Source organism: Malaya genurostris, chromosome 2, assembly GCF_030247185.1.
Source record: "Malaya genurostris strain Urasoe2022 chromosome 2, Malgen_1.1, whole genome shotgun sequence".
Lineage (NCBI taxonomy): Eukaryota > Metazoa > Arthropoda > Insecta > Diptera > Culicidae > Malaya > Malaya genurostris.
In genome coordinates this window covers 181,764,469-181,788,854 of record NC_080571.1, presented here as the reverse complement: position 1 = coordinate 181,788,854, position 24,386 = coordinate 181,764,469, and positions in this window count along the sequence as shown.

The window sequence follows — 24,386 nt, the reverse complement described above, 5'->3', positions numbered from 1 at the left end:
GCATCGGAAGATTGTTGCAGGTGTCCTTTTTAGTAAATCTTTAGTTTCTCTCGAAATATTATACTTGTTTTTTTTTTTCATTGGCTTTGCAACTCGTTTCCATGCGATATTTTAGCTCATCTTACCATGAATGCTGCTAAAATATTGCTTATCTCTATCCATCGACTTGTTTTACCTTCATTTGCCTCTGGTAATTGCTTTCTTCCTTCTTTCTGTTTGGTTATTGCTGTTCATCTAGTTCGAATGGTCAGTTAAATACCGCAACAATTCTCCCTTACTTATTGAGATGTGTTTTCGGCGGTCTATATTGATCTAAAAACATCCTTAGTTTTGTCTTTTAGATTAATTTGAACATAAATTGTGAATAAATCAGATATGTATGTTAGTATACATTGTAAAGTGGTTTATTGATTTCTTTTATGTTCACATATGAATTGTATTTCCTTTCATCCTTTCAACACGTTCTTATATATATATATATATATATATATATATATATATATATATATATATATATATATATATATATATATATATATATATATATATATATATATATATATATATATATATATATATATATATATATGTATATATATATATATATATATATATATATATATATATATATATATATATATATATATATATATATATATATATATATATATATATATATATATATATATATATATATTTCTTTATTTCTTTATTTCTTTTGGAGCAGGGAAAAGCCCGATGGAGATGAAATTTGGCAATCTGTCTCTCTCTCTCCAGCAGGCATAAAACCTCCTCATCATTTGTATCAACAGATTACAATGATCCAACAGATACATTTGGGCTTAACACTAACAATTAAAACTAAATCAATAACCCTATCTATAACTAGTTGATGACACTAAACATTGCAGGGCAGTAATAGCGCTCTTGCTTAAAAGGTGAGAGAAGAAAAAAGTGGGTAGGTAAATGTTATATAAGGGTTGGTGAGGGGGTGGGTTGGTAAGCGAGAGTGGGCTAACGACGGTGTTAGAATCGGCATGTAGATCTAATTAGTGACCAAAAAGATGGTGAAAGACAGAGAAAACGACAGGGTTAGAATCGGCATGAAGATCTGGTTAGTGATCGAAAAATGGATGGTGAATGACAAAAAAAAGTAGAATGGACGACCGAGTTAATTTAGACGAGCGAATCTAGTTAGTTTCCAGTGGAGGTTGTGAAGAGGCGGAGTGGGAAAGATCACAATAATCCAGCAGATACCATGTCATATACTTATTACTGATAAATAAAACTATCCCTATTGCTAACCTCAATACTCAAGAAGTAGAGAAGTAATTCAGAAACGATTTTTTCACGGTGTTGTGAGATAGGTGAAAATCGAACAAGTGAGAACATCGATTAATGGATGAGATCGGAGATTGCGAAAATTAATAGCTAGGTTCAGTTTATGTAACAATTCGGAGCAATCAGTTTGAGATTGTAACAAATCCGCCACGAAAATAGCTCTACAGATGTCTCGACGTACGGATAACAAGTCTAAATCGATAAGTTTACAGCGCTCACTATAGCTGGGAAGGTTGTTGGGATCCCTCCAAGGAAGACTGCGAAGGGCAAACCGAATAAATTTATGCTGAATAGCTTCTATGCGTTGGATGTCGAGTTGATAATAGGGAGCCCAGACGACTGCAGCATATTCGAGTATAGAGCGAACCAGTGCACAATATAGTGCTTTAAGACAATATATGTTATTAAAGCTCTTTGTAATGCGAAATATGAATCCTAGCATTTTGGAAGCCTTAGAGATCGTATACTCTAAGTGATTTTTAAAATTAAGTTTTGAATCCAACAGAACTCCTAAGTCCTTGACAGTCGATTCTCGTTTGAGAATAGTCTGGGAAATGGTATAGTCGAATACAACTACTGTGCGTTTACGTGAGAAAGAAATTACGGAACATTTTGAAGCATTCAAGACCATTCTATTGAGGTCGCACCAACTGGAGAAGATATCTAACTGTTTCTGCAGGAATCTGGCATCTTCCAGGTCTTTAATAGGATGATACAATTTAAAATCGTCGGCGAATGATAGTTTTTTACATTGCAGCGCGAGGTTCAAATCATTCAGATACAGCAAAAATAAAAAGGGTCCGAGGTGACTTCCCTGAGGTACCCCCGAGTTAGTTAGGAAGGGTGCGGCTGTGCAGTCACCGATTTTAACTATCATAGTACGTTTAATCAAATAAGACTGCAGCCAGTTTAAAAAAGGACCGCTGAATCCAAGTCTTCCGAGTTTAGCAATAGCTATTTGGTGATTTATTTTATCGAAAGCAGCGGAGAAGTCAGTATATATAGCGTCAACCTGCTGTCGCGCCTGTAACGACTGAATGACATAGGAAGTATAACACACAAGATTCGTAGATGTAGATCGTTTTGGCATGAAACCGTGCTGAGTTGAAGATATATAATTAGAGCAATTGTGTATGATGAAATCCAAAACGACTAATTCAAAGAGCTTAGATACAGCACACAAAGCGGCAATTCCTCTGTAGTTCGATATTTCACATTTATTGCCTTTTTTAAATACGGGGAAGATGAATGATTTCTTCCATGGTTCGGGAAAAATTCCAGAGCGTAAGGATGTATTAAATAATATCACCAATGGAGCTAATAAACTTTCCGAACATTTTTTGAGAACTATATATATATATATATACATAAAATATATATATATATATATATATATATATATATATATATATATACATAAAATGGGTATAGAATTCGCTCAAACTTTCGATAAATTTTCCGAGGCCCGGAGGGTACCAATTGATTCAGCTCGACGAACTGAGCAAATGTCCGTGTGTGTGTATGTGTGTGTGTCTGTATGCGTGTTGTCAACTAAGAGGTCGAGATCTCAGAGATGGCTGGACCGATTTTGATCAAACTAGTCGCAAAAAAAAGGTCTCCCCGTCACCCTGAATTCTATTGAATGGTTTTGAGATAAACATCTACTTTTTGAGTTACACAAAGTTTTATGTCAAAGTTTTTTGACAGTATCTGTTACAATTAACCTTGAAAACAGAATATTTTTCCAGACTTAGATTTCGCATGGTAATAGCTATACAACAAGCCATAGATTGCTAAAATCCGTTCATTTTCAACGGAGATATCGACATTTTTGTGTAAGCGAATTTTTACCCTATTCCAGCAGTAGGAGTTTTGTGCACTGTACGACAAATTAATGCTTGGGAGCAACGTGAAACACGGTTTTTTATACTGTTATTTACAATTGTTTCTAAGTACCAAAAAGACTGTGTACATCATTCTATTTCATGACATTTTGCCTCGGACCAATTTTAGCACGGTTCGTTTTTGGCAACACAAGCGTTTGAATATGACATATGTAAACTAGATTATGGCAGCATTTTCGAGTCGAAACCAATTCCATAATTATATTGATTTAGACTACTTAATCAGTTTGTCGAGATCAGCAAATGGGTGTTTGACAAATAATTTCACTCAATTTTCTCGGAGATGACTCATCCGTTTTCTATATACTCAAATTCATATGAAAAGACGTGTGCTCCCAAACAAAGTTCGTGAATTATGTTTGGATCCGACTTCTGGTTCCGGAACTACAAATATGTGAAACGAAATTAAAATAGTGTTACTCATTTTTCTCGCAGATGATTACACCGATATAAGATTCAAATGAAATCTAAGAATCATCTAAGATTCAAATGAAAAGTTTTAAGATCCTATAAAATATCTTGCTTTTTAGTCAGATCCAACTTCCGGTTTATAGGATACAGGGATTTTAGTATAAAAATGTCCATTTCACATAATTAATCAGGTTTATCGGGTTTACAGATTTGGATAGTCGTTAAACAAATAAACTAATTTCAGTTTAAGCGGTATTCAGTTTTCGATTCGGATTGATATTCAATTTCCGGTTTCAGTATCGACTCGTTTCTCAAAGCTCAATCGTTTTCTCAAAAAAAATTAAATCGACTAAGACAAAATTAATTATTTCTATCCAATTCTGACTTCCGATTCTGGTATTACAGGATGATGAATTTTTAAAATTCAAACCGATATAGAAGATGACAATCCCGAAAAGCTTTAAAATTGGACTCAAAACTATTGCAATTTATTCGTCATATGGTCATACGAATCGGTTTGGGTTATGCTGGTTCCTGAATACCGGCTCTAGAAGTACCTTAAATTACCGTAAACATTAAAGTGGAGCTTACTTAGACATCTCACGGAATGTTCAATCGATTGTCACACGTTTAGATTCAAAATCGATCTGATTTTCAGCTTGGACATTACAGGGTAATGAGTGATTGGAATCTCAAATAGCCGCTTGACACGACGGTCATTGAAATAATGTCATGAGAATTGAAACACCGAAGAATATTTATGCAAAAAACACATGCGGATTGATAAAAAAGGTATCATCTCACTGCTAGGTGGATAAAGCACGTTTTTTTAATCTTCAGTATTATTAATTAATTCCCTATTTATTTGATTTATGTATTATCCTGTATGATTCTTTGAGTGTTGTATTTATTTTGTCATAAATAATTTGAGATTTCATGTAAAATTCGATTTTCAGGTTCATATTCTTGTTTCATTACGATTGTCTCGAAGTCTTGTTTGAGTATTGAGAATTATCTCAAAATTTGATTTCATTTTTATCCAGATGCTTTGTTTAATAATACAAATTGCCATTCCGTTCAACATAGTGCGCACTTTCTTTTCAATCCGGGGTCCGGCTCCTCTTGTCCACACACTTGTTTCCACACTCATACTGAAGAAATTGCTAAAATACCTTTATGGCATAGGAATTATATGCTGGCCAGCGTCGTTTTGGTATTCGTTACTCTGTCCACTAGTTTCTTATATCTTTCTCAATTTGTTGTCCTCTAACGTTGTGTCGTATTATAATTCCATCACGTCATTGTTTTTTTTTTGATAACTATTTATTGAAATATGAGTTAAAATTTAATTATAAAGATTTAAATTGGGTGTTCAGCCACAAGTGGTGACTTTTCAGCCCTATTATATATATGCTTTGGTTGTTACCATGTGGACATCATTTGCTTCCGCAATTCTGAGATTTTGTGTAAGGAAAATTCTAAACCTACTTGTATTGTGTCATGGGGAAAAGGAACTTATATACTAACTTACTAACTAATACAAAGATCGAATCGATTCAATTGAAGATTGCATCGATTTTTGTCGGAATTTGCTTATAATATAATGTGACATTACATCTAATTGTTCTATATATGTGAGTCTGTGTAACTCATTTGTACTAAACCAGGGAGGACGCTTCAAAATCATTTTCAGAATTTTATTCTGAATCCTTTGAAGCGTTTTCTTCCTGGTGGAACAGAAACTCGAACAAATTGGTACTGCATAAAGCATGGCTGGTCTGAAAATTTGTTTATAAATTAACAACTTGTTTTTAGACCGAGCCTAGAATTTCTGTTTATAAGAGGATATAAACATTTAATATATTTATTACACTTTGCCTGGATTCTTTCAATGTGATCCTTGAAAGTGAGTTTTTTGTCACATGTTAAACCTAAGTATTTAGCTTGATCAGATCATGTCAATTCTAAGCCATTCAATTTGAGAATGTGATTATTGTTTGGTTTAAGAAAAGAAGCTCTTGGCTTATGAGGAAAGATAATTAATTGCGTTTTTACTATATTTGGTTTAATATTCCATTTTGACAGATAATCACTGAAAATATTTAAACTTTTTTGTAGGCGACTGCATATCACTCTTAGATTTCTACCTGTGGCTAACAGACCTGTGGCCAACGGGTAGATTTGGAAGATCAGAAGTGAAAATATTATACAAGATTGGAGCTACGCTCGAACCCTGTGGAACACCGGCCCGTACGGGTAGCAATTCAAACTTACAATTCTGATAGCTAACCTGAAGAGTACGATCAATTAAATAATTTTGAATCATTTTGATCAAATAAATAGGAAACTGGAAATCAGACATTTTTGCTATTAAACCTTTGTGCCAAACACTGTCGAATGCTTTTTCTATGTCTAGAAGAGCAACTCCAGTGGATAACCCAGAAGATTTATTTGATTTTATCATGTTCGTTACTCTGACAAGTTGATGAGTAGTTGAATGTTCATGACGAAATCCAAACTGCTCTGGTAAAAAAAATAAATTCTGATTTATATGAGACATAATTCTCAACAAGATTTTTTTTTCAAAAAATTTATTGATAGAAGAAAGTAAGCTAATTGGTCGATAAATTGATGTTTCTGCTGGGTTTTTATCAGGTTTGAGGATAGGAATTACTTTAGCGTTTTTCCATCTTTTTGGGAAGTAAGCTAATGAAAAACACTTGTTGAAAATTTCAACCAGGAGTCTCAAGGCAATATCGGGAAGATTTTTAATAAGAATATTAAAAATTCCATCATTACCAGGAGCCTTCATGTTTTTAAGTTTCATAATAATTGATTTAATTTCATCAAAATTCGTCACAATAATGTCATCTTGTGATAATACTTGGGTTGAAATATGATCATATTTCTGTGAGACTTCATTTTCAATAGGACTCACAACGTTCAAATTAAAATTGTGTACACTCTCGAACTGCTGAGTAAGTTTTTGAGCTTCTTCGCCATTCGTAAGAAGTATTTGATTTCCTTCCTTGAGAGCAGGAATTGGTTTCTGAGGTTTCTTAAGAACCTTAGAAAGTTTCCAGAAAGGTTTAGAATATGGTTTAATTTGTTCAACTTCTTTAGCGAAATTTTCATTTCGCAAAAGAGTAAATCTATGTTTAATTTTTTTTGTAAATCCTTAAATATGATTTTCATAGCAGGATCACGAGAACGTTGATATTGACGTCAACGAACATTCTTCAACCGAATGAGCAGTTGAAGATTGTCATCGATGATAGGAGAATTTAATTTAGTTTGAGCTTTGGGAACTGAACGATTTCTAGCTTAGATAATATAATGATTCAAATTATCAATTGCTGTGTTGATGTCCGCAGAATTTTCTAAAATAGTTTCATGGTCCACAAGATTTTCAATGTGAGATCTGTAATCCAACCAATTAGCTCTGTGATAGTTGAATATAGAACTAATTGGATTAATTATAGCTTCGTTGGAAAGTCTGAATGTTACAGGAAGATGATATGAGTCAAAGTCAGCATGTGTAATCGGTTCACTACAAATGTGACTTTGATCCGTTAGAACCAGATCAATTGTAGACGGGTTTTTCACGGAAGAGAAACAAGTCTGATTACTGGGATGAACAACTGTGAAGTGACCAGCTGAGAGTTGATTATGAAGTATTTTACCATTACTGTTATTTTGCCTACAATTCCACTGGACATGCTTAGCATTTAAGTCCCCTATTACGAAAAATTTCGGTCGATGTCTTGTGAGTTTTTACAAATCGCCTTTAAAGAAATTTAATTGTTCGCCGGTGCATTGGAATGGCAAATGTGCTCCAGCGATGAAATAAATTCCATGAATGGTTTCAACTTCGATTCCCAAGCTTTTAATAACTTTAGTATTGAAAGAAGGTAAAATTCGATGTTTAATTTGCCGTTTAACAAAAATGGCAATTCCACCACCCATTCCAGTAAACCTGTCAAATCGATGAACCACATAATGTGGATTACTTTTCAATTTGACATTTGGTTTAAGAAAAGTTTCTGTCACAATGGCAATATGGATTTTGTGAACTTTGAGAAAATTATAAAATTCATCTTCACTCGATTTCAAAGATCGAGCATTCCAATTTAAAATATTCAAATAATTATTTAACATCACTGTTAAATTTTAAATTCATTATAATATTATTTGCAAATCGCCATCCGATTTGAAATGCTTCACAAAGTGATGAAGTCGAATTCATTCGGATGATCATTTAAAAAAGTTGATATTGTAGGTAGATCATTTTATTTTCAGTTATATCGCCTAAATCGACTTCATTTAAAGAAGCGAATGGCATTGAAAGAATATTGGTAGGTAGACTGCCATTAGAAGAAGATGATTTGGCCGATCTACGTATTAATAAATTGTTTTCGTTACAAGATGAACTGCAAGGCTGTCCTGTGTTTTGATTATTTACATTAGAAGAATTAAGTGGTTGATTTCTACCTGTTATACTAGCATAACTAAAATTAGAAGAAGATGATGACGAGGTCGATCTACCTGTCAATACACTGTTTTCGTTAGAAGAGGAGTTGGAAGGCGTACCTGTTTTTTTTTGTTTTGAATTCGAAGAAATAAGTGCCTTAGAAGAATTAGGCGTGGCATTTGTAACGGTTTTTTGATTTTCAGGTATGTTCTGTAAATTTAAGGTCGTTGATTTGACTTGTTGTCTAAGCGAACGAGCGTTAAAAATATTTTCCCTGGTACGACATTTCAAATAAAATCACCACTCCGTCATTGTTGAATTTTATTTTTTATTATATAAGTTTAATGTCGAACTATGAATAAATATATTTGTGCTGTCCTAATGTTTATCATGTCATTTCATTTTGAATCCATAAAAACTATAAAAAAAATCCCCTTTTTGTTATATCCCATCATCCTTTTAGTACTACTTGATATTATTTCCCTTGTATTATGTTTGCTTTCCATTGTAAGCAAAAATGTTTTTCATAAATCTCCCTTTTGTGATATTTTATCGTTATCTTTTTATTGTTATTCCACTGATTTCCATGCATGGATTGTTTCTTTTTTTCACATAACTTCTTTCGTAATCCTCAGATCCATCCAAGTTGATTTTTAGTTCCCATTTGGTTTTCATATTGCATACTCAATTAACATCTTGACAACATTGATTTTGTTTTAATCTCGTTTTTTTTTATAATGTTTGTTTCTGTTTTTGTAACATATCATAGCCATAATGCAGTTTTAAGTTTTCCCATCCTTTTTTAAATACCTGTATATTGTTTTTGCCTAGTTTTTTCAAAACGGATTATTTCTCCTTTGCTACTTTTAACCCCGATTTCTTTAATATTTTGTTCGTATCGATATCTAGTCGTACACCTTTAAATAACTTTTGTCCAGTTTTACATGAACTTATCTACACTTTTATGTAGCATATTCAAACAATATCGCATTGTCGAATATATTTTTCGCTAATAATTTTCATATTTTGGTAACTTGAATTTCATCTTGATTTTGTGTTAAAAATCTCATACTTGGTTTAAAAGTCTTTCTTTTGTTACACTTTTTCATGACTAATAAACTTCAATTCGATACTATTATTTCGTACTTCCATTTTGTATATTGTCTTATAATATGCTAATTTTTATTGTTTATTTGTTTTTTGTTTGTATACAGTAATCACTATTCTTATACAGTTATACTGGATTAAAGGTTATCTTCTCAGTTAAAATTATATTTATATATATATATATTTAAAATCTTTCGAGTGATTACGAGTTTTGTTTTTTTTCATCGATCATTTGGTATATCTTTTCAATCGATTATTATGGATCTTCTCAAGCCTGTTTCCATTTTTAATTGTAGTTGTTTGTTCACTAGGTAGAGCGACTACCTCATATGGTCCTCTCCAAAGTGATTGTAATTTTTGTCCTGCGCCTGAGGGATTGGCTTTGACTAACATTAAGTCCCCGCGGTTGCCATTCGTTCGAGTTTTTTAATCATACAACTCCTTACGTTTTTCTTTTGACATAATTAAATTTTATCGTGCTTGATGATGCAATCGCTTGAATGTTGATCGCATTTCATTCACTTAATCTTCATAGCACATTCCATGATTGTTATATTTATACATTGAATTAGGAATATTTGCTCGTTTTCTATGTAATAACTCAAACGGAGTGTAACCCTTTGATGCGGTGATTGTAGTATTATATTCAAATGTAAAAACCTATTTTAATCCACCTAGTGGTGTAATGATGCCTTTCTCATATCACTCATTACATCATATATATAATCGTGAATTTCGCAAAAACAACTGTTTATTGAATAGAAATATTATAATTTGTTCGGATCTAATCTCACAAACTCTACAAAACCTTTTTACCCTGTATTTCCGGAACCGAAAGTAGTATCCACAACAAATTAAGGAATTCCGTATAAAACTGTAAGACTTTTCTTTTGAACCTATAAGTTTGTGAAAATCGATTTGGCCATCTCCAAGAAAAGTAAGTGAGATCCTTTTTGCAGTTTTTGATCACTATTTCCAATTCTTCCGAAACCGGAATCAGATAAACGGAATAGCCGAAGTTAGTTCGTTCACTACCAACAAATATGACCTACAAATTGGAACAGTTTTAAATGTAGTTAAACCTATACTTACTATCTCATGCTCTATTTCGATTAAACCAATTAAACGAAATCTAACAAACGTAACGAACCTGCGTTTCTGTTACTTCTGCATATGTAAGCCAAGCTGAACAGCATAAAACATGTAATAGGATTATTATTATTATTATTATGATTATTATTATTATTATTATTATTATTATTATTGTTATTATTATTATTATTATTATTATTATTATTAATATTATTATTATTATTATTATTATTGTTAATGACATCACTACACAACGTGTACGAAATAGAACAAAGCACGCCTTGTTCGTTCGGTGTTTTCTTCTTCTTTCGGTGTTGTACATATTGTCACTCTATATGGCGATTTCAAAACTTTGACACTCATCGCAAACTGCAACTGCGGAACCGAATGAAATTTCACTGTAGGTTTAAAGACAGTATGAACTTTAATTCAAATCAAGATTTGTGAAAATCGGTTCAAGCATCGCAGAGAAATCGAAGTGAATTTAGGTTTAAGAGTTTTTTTTCTCCAAAAGGATCCATTTCTCCAAAGGATCAGTAATGCCGAATTAAGTTTTCATGTCCACAAACTAGCAAGCTCTGCAAACTAGAAGAATTTATCAGACAGTTTTATGGGATTTGTACCTGATTTTAACCAACGTTCGTGGAAAATACTAATAAAATTGGTAATTTTCCACTTATCACGCTTTAGTTCCAGAACGGGAAGTCGGATCTTGATAAAATGTTCCACAAATTTGTTGAATAGTATAATACCTTTCATTTGAATCTTAGTTTGAAAAAATCGATTGAGTTGTTCAGAGATAATTGAGTGTGAACTTTTTCGCAATTTTCCACATATTACCATGTAACTCCGGAACCGGAAGTCACATTCAAATGAAATTCAACAGCAAGCTATGGGACCATCATACCTTTCATTTGAATCTTAGTTTGTGAAAATCGGTTCAGCCATGCCTGAAAAAAGTGAGTGCATATTTTTTCACTTTTTTGGTACATATCATCCTATATCTCCGGAACCGGAAGTCGGATCGGAATAAAATTCAATAGCAGGCTATGGGACTACGAGACCTTTCATTTGAATCTTTGTTTGTGAAAATCGGTTTAGCCATCTCTGAGAAAAGTAAGTGCATATTTTTGTTACATACACACACATACACACACACGGACACATACACACACACACACACACACACACACACACACACACACATTTGATCAGTTCGTCGAGCTGAGTCGAATGGTATATGACATTGAGCCCTACGGGCCTAGCCTTTCTGTATGAGAAAGGCAAAAATGGTAAAAGTTGGTCCCATATTCTAGGATCGTTACCCACATATTGTCTAAGATATGTTTTCAATTCGCTATTTGATCTTTCGACGAGGTTTGCCTGCGGATGATATGTACTAGTAGTATTTTTCTTAATTTTTAGAATTTTACAGATATTTTTCATTAGTGAACTAACAAAATTCTATCCATTATCCGTTACTAATTCAGCGGGTGTCCCAAATCTAAATATATAATTATCTACAAAAGCTTGAGCAACCGTGGAACTCTCTTGATTTTCCATCGGTGCTACAACTAAATATCTAGTCAGATCGTCCTGCATAACAAGGCCTTATTTGTTACCTCAGTCAGACTCTGGGAGTACTACTATATCCATGTATAGTTTCTCAAATGGTTCCAACGATGTCGTAGTAATTTTCATGGGAATTTTGTTTGTACGGCCAATTTTATTCTTCTGACAAGAATCACATTGTCTTACATAATTTTCGATATCTTTGCGCATATTAGTCCATTGGAATAGTGGACTCATACGCTCTGCCATTCGTTTACCCCCAGCATCGTGGAACTCTTTTAATAAAGTTTCGCGATCTTTTCCCGGCACCCACATTCTATCTTTATCCGGTGCGTATAGTGTGAAAATTTTATCAAATTTTTCTGCGATGAACCTCAGTACATTTGATTCGGGAATTTTCTGCATATTTCTATAGGAAATTATCTGAATCATTTAGGGGTTGGCCAAATTTTGTGCTAGGGCACATAACCGTTTTTAATTATTTTTACGTTTCGTCTTTGACTCATCAGTGCAGAGCAGTTCAAATTGAACTGCTTAGTGCTAAACTCGGCAGTTCAATTTGAACCGCTAAGCAGACGTAAAGTTTCTGCTACTTACAGAACACTTTTTGTTTTGCAACGGAGTGCAATGTCTTTTCTGACGTGCCGAACGAAAACGTGTTTTCGACTATTTCTGGCCGATGCAGGTATGGTCATTTAGGGGTTAGCCAAATTTTGTGCTAGGGCACATAACCGTTTTTAATTATTTTTACGTTTCGTCTTTGACTCATCAGTGCAAAGCAGTTCAAATTGAACTGCTTAGTGCTAAACTCGGCATTTCAATTTGAACCGCTAAGCAGACGTAAAGTTTCTGCTACTTACAGAACACTTTTTGTTTTGCAACGGAGTGCAATGTCTTTTCTGACGTGCCGAACGAAAACGTGTTTTCGACTATTTCTGGCCGATGCAGGTATGGTCATTTAGGGGTTAGCCGAGTTTAGCACTAAGCAGTTCAATTTGAACTGCTCTGCACTGATGAGTCAAAGACGAAACGTAAAAATAATAAATTATCTGAATATTTTTCGCTTCTCTCAAGTTTTCGGGACAATTACGGAAACCATCTACTAACCCAATAGAATTTTTGTGTCGGTTAGTGATTTGCTTGAGCCATTTAAAACTAATCCTCATGTGTTCTGGAATTGCGAATATTCTTCCATTCAAATAGTCCTTTAAACCGTATGGTAAATCTACCAGTTCGGCTAGTTCTTTATATGCTGATCTACTGTTTACTATTACAAAAGTACCATCAAAATCGCTTGGATTAGTTTTATGTTTTGAAAATTTTAACAGATCAAATTTGATTTCATTGCTATTTATGCATATTTCATAGTCGTCGAAATAAGAAAATGTTCCTTGTCTTTTTTTTTCGTCCCATCCAAAATCGACGTTTTCTAATCCGTCCATGTGCGGATTCCATTCTGTCTTTGGTTTATTTTTAAATAACGTAAACCTGCCTGATTCGTCTTTAATGTGTTTTGAGGGAGTTGTTTTGTTTTTCGCGTCTTTCCGCTTCACAAGTTCATTGTTCTCCGCTTGCTATTGTTGACGTTTCTATTGTCTAATGACTACCGATATAGGGTGTAAGGACTCAGCCTGCTCGGGAACTCTCAACAAAAAATTTGTCACAACATTGTCTTTACCTTGTTTGTAGCGAATATCTATTTCGAGTCCCTGTAATTTTAGACGTAGTCGTGAAGGGTTGGCGAAGTTTCTTTTAAGCTCCATATTGAAATGAGAGATCTATGATCAGTATAGAAAATGAATTTTTGATTGTAAATATAATGTCTGAAGCGGTTTACTGCTCATACAATCGCCAACAGCTCCTTTCCAATGGTGTGGTACCTTCTTTCGGCACCTACCAGGCCCCTGCTTGCGTAGACTATTGGTCTCTCAACCGATTGTTCATTAGACAGTACTGCTCCAAGGGCGTACTAACTAGCGTCTGTTGTGATTACGAACATGTCTTTGTAATTTGGTCTTACCAACAGTGTATCTGAAGTTAAAAAGTTTCTTAGTTCCTCAAAGGCTTTTTGACACTCGTTTGTCCAAACTAACTTCACATTCTTTCGCAAGAGATCGTTCAGTGGTTTACGTTTCTCTACTATATGTGGTATAAATTTTCCATAAAAATTTACTGTCCCTAAAATTGAGCGGACTCCTTTACCCGTCCTGGGCGCTATCATTTCTATAATTGCCTTAATGTTTTCTTCCGTAGGCCTGATGACTTCCTTGTCGATTGCATGACCTAAGTATTTTATTTCCGTTTTTAAAATTTGACATTTTCCTGGCTCGATTTTTAAATTATGCCGGCGCAATGCCCTCAAAACTTTGCACAAGTTTGTAACCTGCGTGTTACAATGGTTCATTAAAGACTTATTAGTTTTAACAACAACTGTTACTACTATGTTATTTTTGTATCAAAATATTGTTTTCACCATTTCTAGTTTGCTATAAAATGAAGTTGACGGTAAACGATTATCTAACTATCGTGCAGAACTGATCATATCACTTGATCAGGCGCATTTCCAATGCAATTAAAATATATCAATATCGTAGATAATCGATTAACGCCCTGAGAGCGATTATTATTAGCTCCGAATAAAACGAAACCAAACGAATTTTCTCGGGGCAATTATTTAAACCAATTTTGTAGGTGATGCATGCGACCAATTAATTAAAATGTTATACCATCTTAGATCAACAACGGCAATTAAACATATTCATGGACATGGATTCTTAAACCATAAACAAAATGTTTACTTCCCGTTCGGCGCCTAGATAGGAGGTTACCATCGCTCTCATTCATTTAGTTATTTCTTTAGCTAGGTTAAAATAGTATTACAATTATTGATTAGTTCGATCGTCGTTATGATCGATTTACACTGCTATCATCGTTGCGTTCGGATGATAACGAATTCAGATGTCCGTTTCCGGAATATCAGGCGAGCGAAAGAGAGAGGATTTAGCGAGAGCGAGAGGTATAAAAGGACCTCCGGCACAGGCATCGGGTCTATTTTGTTAGATACTCTACTATAGAGTTGACACTAGTAGTCGGAATCGCGGATACTCGGACAAGATTAGCCCAGAAGGGTTTGATAAACGTTACATCGGGCAGAAAAGTGAAGTGTATCACGAATTAACTGTTTGTGCGTGAACGCGTGTGACAGATTTGAGGGAATGATCGCGGAGTGGTGTCCTCTGGGATCGAAAAACGTACCATAGTGACCCGGAAGTGATAATTGGAACTCGTTAGAGGGTCCTATCGGTAACGAATGCCCGATATAGTTAAGTGCGTCTTTCCCTCTAATAAAAAAACTCACTCAATACTATAGTGCACTGTGATACCCCCCTGAAAACCTAGTGTCCGTCCGAGTCCGTCACGACCGTTCATCAACATACGGTCCCGCGATCTCGAACCCACATAGTGCTTGCTCAAAAACCATTACCGATCACCGCAGTGGCCCCAGCAGCACCCACAGCATACGAAGCTGTACCCACATGGGACCATCAGTCCACATGGGACCATCGAAGGCGCCCAACCCGGCCGCAGCATGCTAGCCAACGTATCGCACCTTGAAATATTGTTTTTTTTTATAAATATAATTAGTATCTACAAGATGAATATACATATATTTCCGTAGTTTCTAATTAAGGTTCCTCTTTTGTTTAAATTTGAATAAATTATGGTTAGGTTCTTAAAATCGCTATTGTGTACTTTTAAAAAAGAATTCTTAGTAAATCGGTAGTCTCAAATGAACTGGTAAGTGTTAATCTGTCGTCATCCACCACTGAATTGCCCTGAGTACTTGTGACCGGTGTCCTCTGGTCAACAGATAAAGTAGAGTTTTCCACTACTTTTCACAAAAAGAAATATTTAAAATTTGTTAGAGAGACTAACAAGTTCTCGTTATGTTTTTCAATAGTTGAACCAAAAACAATTATGTCGTCCAAGTAGACTATAGCTTTCACGTCTTTTATTTCATACAGCACCGTATTCATTAATCACTGAAAAGATGATGGACTATTTCGTAAACCCATAGGCATTCTTGTGAGCTCAAAGTGGCCTTTTGGAGTTGAAAACGCTGTCTTGGCAGCATCTTTTGGATTGATAAAGTAGACAAATATTTACTGTTTCCAAGATTATCTAAAATCTCATCGATTAGTGGAATTGGGTATACAAATGACTTTGTTACTAAATTTAGAGCCCTAAAGTCAACCACAATTCTTGTTGCCAAATTCATCGTCGTTCTTAGGAATACATAAGACTGGTGCATTCCATGGACTGTTACTATGCCTTATGATACCTTGCCTACGCATTTCTTCAGTTTCTTCATTGATGTATTTCTTAGTGGCTTCTGGAAATCTGTATGGTCGTTTATTGATAGGAACGTTTGAAGTAGTTTCAATTTCGTATACCGCTGCATCGGTGATGGTTAATTAGTCCCCCTTCAGATAGAATACATCACTATATGATGCTATAATTCTCTCTATGCCTACAAAGTTTTCTCTTTTCATGTGGTCTGTATTTAATGCTTCCAGTACTTTATCCGTTCGGTCCTGACCAGTTGTTTGATCGTTTCCATCTTTTATTTTCCGTAAGAATTACGTCTTGATTTGTATCTAAATCAAGGAAACATTTGTTTTCCTCGTCACACTCTCTGTCTATAAGATCTATTTCTTCTTCATTAGTAATATTAGTCCCACAACAGGGAAGTATACTACCTGAACTATCGTCATTTTTGTATATATCATAGTTGTTCTGAGGCACAGCATTGATGTTTTCATTTTTATTCACTTTTTGGTTTGTTTCATGTTTATCATGCTTCAATGTACCGTGCTCGAAGACTTCAGCATTTACGATGATTAATTCATTTTTGTCATTCTCCACATTATTTTTTAAATTTATCTTAATAGAACTCTCGCTACTTGTAGATTTATTTATGTAACAATTGTCGGATTTAGTTGCGCTTTTTGACAACATCTTTGGCTTCTGTTTATTATCACTAACTACTTTGTTTCTTTCATTATTCATGCGGTTTGATATTTCAATGTTGACCTTGTCGTTATTTGCAGCACGCGTTCCATAATTCTCAGCTCTGTTGAAATTTTCATTTTCCGATATTGGAATAAATAAATTGGCTCATAACGGTAACGGATCTTGGTACCCTTAGGCATATGTACTCGAAATTCTGAGTGACATAAATTGTATATATCTTTAAAAACTCTGCTCCAATGATTCCAGGAACACATAAATCTTTTACTATGTAAAACCTAACTCTGTATTGAGTTTTTCTAATAGTCAACGTGATTTTCACTGACCCAATAGTCTGTGAATGGGTTCCATCAAAGCCTGCAATGTATAAATTATCTTTATTGTTTATTTCCTTTACTCCTATTTTCGCAACAATATCCCATCTCATCACGTTCTAAAAGGCTCCAGTATCGAGCATATATTTAATTTTTTCATTCGGTCTATTTACTGAAGCAATTCTCACTAACAATTGATTGTTTTTAGTACAATTTATTTTCAATAATTCATGTGGTTGTATACTTTCTTGCAATTGTTCCGTGTAATTTTTTGTCGTTTCTGTACACTGTCTACCCTGTAAGCTAAGCTTGGTTTGATCTTCTGTTTGGTATTTTTCCTGTACCTTGACCTCGTTACCTGCCTCGTATTTCGAGACTCTGTTCTCCTGTTTCTGATGAGTTTCATACGATTCCGTTTTTGGTTCGAATGTGAGAGGTATTTTCCGTAAGCATATCCACCCTCGATCATTGTGCATACTAAGAACATACTTATTCATAAGTCTCATTCCCAAAATACCACCTGGAGTCAAATTCTCCACTACGTCGAACTTTGTTTGGAAAATTCTTCCTGCGATGATGAAATTTAGTTCTACGGTACCTAATGTTTTTCTAACAGTACTTGTTACCCCAGAATATTCTTCGTTTCCATTAATTGTATATGCTCCCATGTACTCTGCGTTTCGTCTACTTATCATGTTCCCACTTGCTCCTGTGTTTACTAGGAAACTCATTTCGTTATTAGGTCTGATTTCCGATTATTGTATGTCATGCAGTTTACCCACAGTTGTTTTACATTATTTTTTAATTGTTTACTATCAAAATTGCTATCTTCGATCAAGCACCTGTCGTTACGATAAAATTCGTTGTGTAAATTTCGGGTGTATTTATCTGAATTTTTAATTTGTCCCTCTGGATAACATTTATATTTGTTGTTTGGATAGAGTTTTGGTTTATCAATTGCATGGTAGAATAGCAGCTGATTTTCAATATTTGTTAATATATAGCTGATTTTCGCCTCCTATCTTATAAATTCTTGAAACATAAGGTGCCTGTGATTTTTTGCTATTTGCTTTAAGTTTTTATTAGATAATCCTGCTTTAAAATGAATCGTTAATGCTCTTTCTGCGAAGGATTTTTATACTTCCCTGCTTTAAAATGAATCGTTAATGCTCTTTCTGCGAAGGATTTTTATACTTGCCTTGATTCTCTTTATGAGCGTCAATAAATCCCATTATTCGTAGCGCTCTTTCAGCGTACTCTTCAAAAGATTCTCCATATTTTTGTTCGAGAGTTTCGATCCTGATAAGAATCTCTTCTACTGTAACTTTTCCTGCAACTATCAGGACTTCGTATGCACTCAGTCACTCAGTCAACCATGTACCTGACCGCTGTTATTCTAACTGTCTGCGTGCGTAGTAAATCCTAAGTTTCCTTTTTCACTTTGGCGCCCGCCAACCTGACCGAAGTGAAGAAAAAGAAACTCAAACTTTCAGCATGATCGCGGACATCACTGGTACCTACAATGTACAAATCCCTGCCTTGTCGTGCGTTTACTTGTCCACTCCATATATAAAACATCTAAATGCAGACTCACCTGATTATAATTTTCTTCATTTCAAATTCACTCGCGGTACAATACCTCCTCTCGAATAGCGTATTATTTCTTTTTTCAAATGTTCTTTTTTCCGCTGTCACCACAAACGTAAGCACTTAACCGAGCGGCGAGAGGGGTATGTCTTTCAACGCACGAAATGTCATCTAATTAACGAGACGTTTTCTTTTATTCAAACTGTGAGCCGCACTTATATTTCTTCCCTTCTTACTGGACTTACATTATAATACACTGTCTTCCCTACAGCACAAAAATCTTGTGCCTAACCTAACTTCTACGTTAATCACTTCCACCGGTTAACCGACGTTCGAGCAAGGTTCTAGTTAGAGATGTCCTGCGGTACAACCCACCTCTAAGTCTAGATGGAATCCATAGTTTGCAGCACGTGCGTAACAAATGCTACAAGCTATAGACTTTGGGGTGAAGTCCTTCGTCCAGTTAGTACCGTCCTGCGTTACAAGCCGATACTAAGTCTGGTCGTATGATTAATCTGATTTCCCGCCTGCGTTACACACAAGGAAGTAGATCGACCAACGGATGCAAAGCGGAAAAACAACGAAGAGCTCCGGTGTTTTGGGACCAAAAGTTGAACTAAGAAGCCCCGATAAATTCAAAAACCGCCCTTTTTTGATGTGGAACACATCTTTATTTTCTATATAGTGGTGCAAATCAGAAACTCAAGAAAAACTACACGTAGAAATGTGGTCAGGTTTTAAACACTTACAGATCAGTCTATTGTGTATCAATTATTGATATTATTTCATCATTTGATAGGAAATATTTCTACGTTTCGATTTGAATGTATCAAGCCACGTATTTTCAATTATATATGATTGAATTTTGATTGATTTTGATTAATAGCGAGCAGTGTCCTATTTGGTTGCTAAAAATCTTTGGTATACCAGATTTCCCTGCTATAGACGACGGTTTTGAAGGAGTAAGCGATGCAAAAGCGAAGCTGTTGGAAGCATGCGAATCTATAAATAGAAGCGAAATTAAAGCTAAAGTTTCAGTCCTACTCGTAACATGCTAGAGATAGGTTGCTGCTAGACAGCAAGACAAAAACGTGCCAGAAAACGATTTGAAACTTTAAGGGCTGAGGCCAGCTAGCGTAAAACCGTGTGGCTCGTTGTGCGTATTACATTTCTCTCCATGCTCTCTCGTAAATGTGTGAAAAGACTCTCGATGTGGCCAGGTGGCCAAGAAAGTTTTTGTCGTGAATACGACTTACTTTACTATGTGGTGCCTTTTCTAAATTTACCCTCTGAGAGAGTGATAAGTTTTTGATCGTGAATATCTATTGTTATATCTAATGAATCAACATAATTCTTGCGACATGCCATCGGAAATATGATCACAATTTTATGATAAAATTTTCAGTTTTGTGACATAATCTCAAATAGTTCAAAATGAAACTTTTCTGAAATTGTTTGGTATAAACGAGTATCAAAGAGGATAATTCATAAGGCGCGTTTGCATTTCTCGTATTTTGAAAGCTCATAGCTCAGTGATCTGTGGAAGGATTTATATAATCTAACTACCAATAGAATCGAAATTTTTCAACTTAAACGTGTATAGCAAAAGCATTGAAGTATTTCAATAGTACACTATTGAAAAACCTGTCTCATTTGACCCATGTCAACACAAGCCAATCAGAACGCGTTCTGAGGAAGAGAACAAAATATCTGCTGCTGTACAATAAATCGTTCGAGAAAAATGTTCCGAACAGTGTTACATATCGTAGTGAGTTCCACAATTTGGTCCTTCTGAAAGGCAGGAATGAATCCCGTACAGCACCCTGATAGTTTCTTTCAATGAAATGCAAATCGGAAATGAAATAATCGACATTAAAATTCTGTATGCGGCTATTTTGATAGCCGTTAGGACCGCCCATTAGTGAAAAAGCTACAAACGAAATCACATAAAAGGAAATCTCTTAACAAAAATTGAAACAGTTTGGATTCTATCGCCACTGCGAACAACGATGGAGAGCATTACACAAAATCGTTTTAATGGCTCTAAAAGTTTTCTAAAGAACTATTAGGATTTGTTGTTCGCAAATCGAACGTAAATATCCTCAGTTTAGTGCAAATCAAGAACAGTTTGATTAAATTTGTGCACTTTTCGCTGTGTGAAGTTCACAGTAATCGAGATCAAGTGAAGCCTTCTTTGTTTTTTGCGAAAAATGTGAAAAAGGGGAATGCTTCCATAATTCATACAATTGATATTCGGAAATGTTAAGGAACATGTCAGTTGTTTTCGTATTCACGACATCCGGTTATGTCTCTGACATTACCCACCCGCCTTTTTGTCGTGAATACGACTTACTTTACTATGGGGTGCCTTTTCAAAATTTACCCTCTGAGAGAGTGACAAGTTTTTGATCGTGAATATCTCTTGTTGTATCTAACGAATCAACATAATTTTTGCTACATGCCATCGGAAATATGATCACAATTTTATGATAAATTTTTCAGTTGTGTGACATAATCTCAAATAGTTCAAAATCAAACTTTTCTGAAATGTTTGGTGTAAACGAGTATCAAAGAGGATAATTCATATGGCGCGTTTGCCTTTCTCGTATTTTGAAAGCTCATAGCTCAGTGATCTGTGGAAGGATTTATATAATCTAACTACCAATAGAATCGAAAATTTTCAACTTAAACGTGTATAGCAAAAGCATTGAAGTATTTCAATAGTACACTATTGTAAAACCTATCACATTTGACCCATGTCAACACCAGCCAATCAAAACGCGTTCTGAGGAAGAGAAGAAAATAGCTGCTGCTGTACAACAAATCGTTCAAGAAAAATGTTTCGAAAAGTGATGAATATCGTAGTGAGTTCCTCAATTTGGTCCTTCTGAATGCTAGAAACGAATCCCTACAGCATATTGATAGTTTCTTTCAATAAATTATGCAAATCCGAAATGAAATAATCGACATTAAAGTTCTATATGCGGCTATTTTTATAGCCGTTAGGACCGCCCATTAGTGAAAAAGCTACAAACGAAATCACATAAAAGGAAATCTCTTAACAATAATTGAATCAGTTTGGATTCTATCGCCACTGCGAGCAGATGTGTTTTGTGTCGTCTGCACAGCTAGTTTCGCTTTCGACAGGAGCGATTACGTCACAGCTGCCAGTCATAAGCATTGGGAAAAAAACAACGGTGAAGAGCATTACACAATATCAGCCGTTCTAATGGCTCTAAAAATTTTCTAAAGAACTATTAGGATTAGGGTCTGCACAGCTAGTTTCGCTTCCGACAAGAGCGATTACGTCACAGCTGCGAGTTGTTTGCATTGGTGAAAAAACAATGAAAAGTGGAGAACGGTGGAGAGCATCACACAAAATCAGCCGTTCTAATGGCTCTAAAAGTTTTCTGAAGAACTATTAGGATTTGTTGTTCGCAAATCGAAAGAAAATATCCTCAGTTTAGTGCAAATTTAGAACAGTTTGGTTAGATTTTTGCACTTTTCGCTGTGTAAAATTCACAGTAATCGAGATCAAGTGAAACCTTCTGTGTTTTTGCGAAAAATGTTCCAGGGTTCGTAGAGAACTGCACAATTTGACCCTTCTGAATGCTAGAAACGAATTCCTACAGCATATTGATAGTTTCTTTCAATAAATTATACAAAACCGAAATGAAATAATCGACAGAAAATTTCTGTATGCGGCTCTTTTTATAGCCGTTAGGACCGCCCATTAGTGAAAAAGCTACAAACGAAATCACATAAAAGGAAATCTCTTATCAAAAATTGGATCAGTTTGAATTCTATCGCCACTGCGAGCAGATGTATTTTGTGTCGTTTGCAAAGCTAGTTTCGCTTCCGACAAGAGCGATTACGTCACAGCTGCGAGTTGTTTGCATTGGTGAAAAAACAACGAAAAGTGGAGAACGGTGGAGAGCATCACACAAAATCAGCCGTTCTAATGGCTCTAAAAGTTTTCTAAAGAACTATTAGGATTTGTTGTTCGCAAATCGAAAGAAAATATCCTCAGTTTAGTGCAAATGTAGAACAGTTTGGTTAGATTTTTGCACTTTTCGCTGTGTGAAATTCACAGTAATCGAGATCAAGTGAAGCCTTCTTTGGTTTTGCGAAAAATGTGGAAAAGGGGAATGCTTGCATAATTCATACAATTGATCAACTAATTGATATTCGGAAGTGTTAAGGAACATGTCATTTGTTTTCGTATTCACGACATCCAGTTATGTCTCTGACATTACCCACCCGCCTTTTATATTTTCGGTTACAAGTGTGACTACATCATATAAAATCCAATAAAGCTTCCGCTTGTTTGGCAGCTTTGCTGAGCCGATTTTATTTCTCTTTCATGTTTCGTTACGTTACCAGGATACAAGAGCAGCAAAAATGGTGCCACCATAGAAATGGACGTACCATTACAAAAATAACATTCACTTAATTTTTATCGAGACAACATATATGCTTTTATGCACTAATCGCATCTAAACTAAATTGTCTGGAGATATTCAATGAACACGTTGAAAGTTGTCGTTTTCAGCTATGCAAAAAAGACTTTCCCGACAGAAAAAAGTCTTTCCCGACCGCTAAAATCAAACAATCATTCTGAAATTTTCACAGAATAATCTAAACTAATTTTCTAAGAGATTGTCTGTTGGGTTTTTTTATATTCGTCACCGTTTCTAAAAAGTACGGATTTGTAATGTCAGAGACATAACTGGATGTCGTGAATACGAATAAAACTGACACTCTTTCTTTATAGTTCCGAATATCAATTAATTGATCGATTGTGTGATTTTTTTTTGCCCCTCCACGCTCCCCCGCACCAAAGAATTGTGCAAGCTTTTCCTTTTTCATTACTAGAAACGATACACCTAAACTAAAGTACAGATTAGTTACATTAAACATTCTGACATACAATTAAATATTACAAGCTAATCAGAATAGTTATTTTATATTAAAATAATGGTGGATCTGCAAAAAACCTTTTGTGAAGGCGTTCGTGATGGAGAGTGGCGAGTTTTTTTATGGCGATTACTTCATTTTAGACTTGAATATTTCAGTGAAAGAAATTTTCAAAAGGCTGCACGGGATTAATTTATGACATTCAGAAAGGCCAAATTATGCAATTCTCTAAGATATTAAAAACTGTTGCGAATTTTGCACTGCGGAAATTGCACAAAACTAATCAAATTATCTCAGATTTGTACTACACTGATGGCTTTAATTACCGATTTGCAAAGAAGCAATCTTTATAGTTCTTTAGATAACATTTCTCTGCGGCCTGTACGTTTGAGGTTTTGTACCACGCAAAACGTCTGCGCTTTTATTGCCGACTGCTCCTCCTGGCGACCGAAGTAGAAATGAGAACACGACCAAAGCGTCTGAGGTTTTGTACCACGCAAAAGATTTGCTCTTATTACTGGCGACAGTTGCTTCTGACGATCGAAGTCCAAAATGAAAGCACGACCTGAACGTGTCACGCTTTATGCTTGGTTTGTTCTTACTAATGTTGGTGGGAGAACCTCACCTCGACATCCAGTT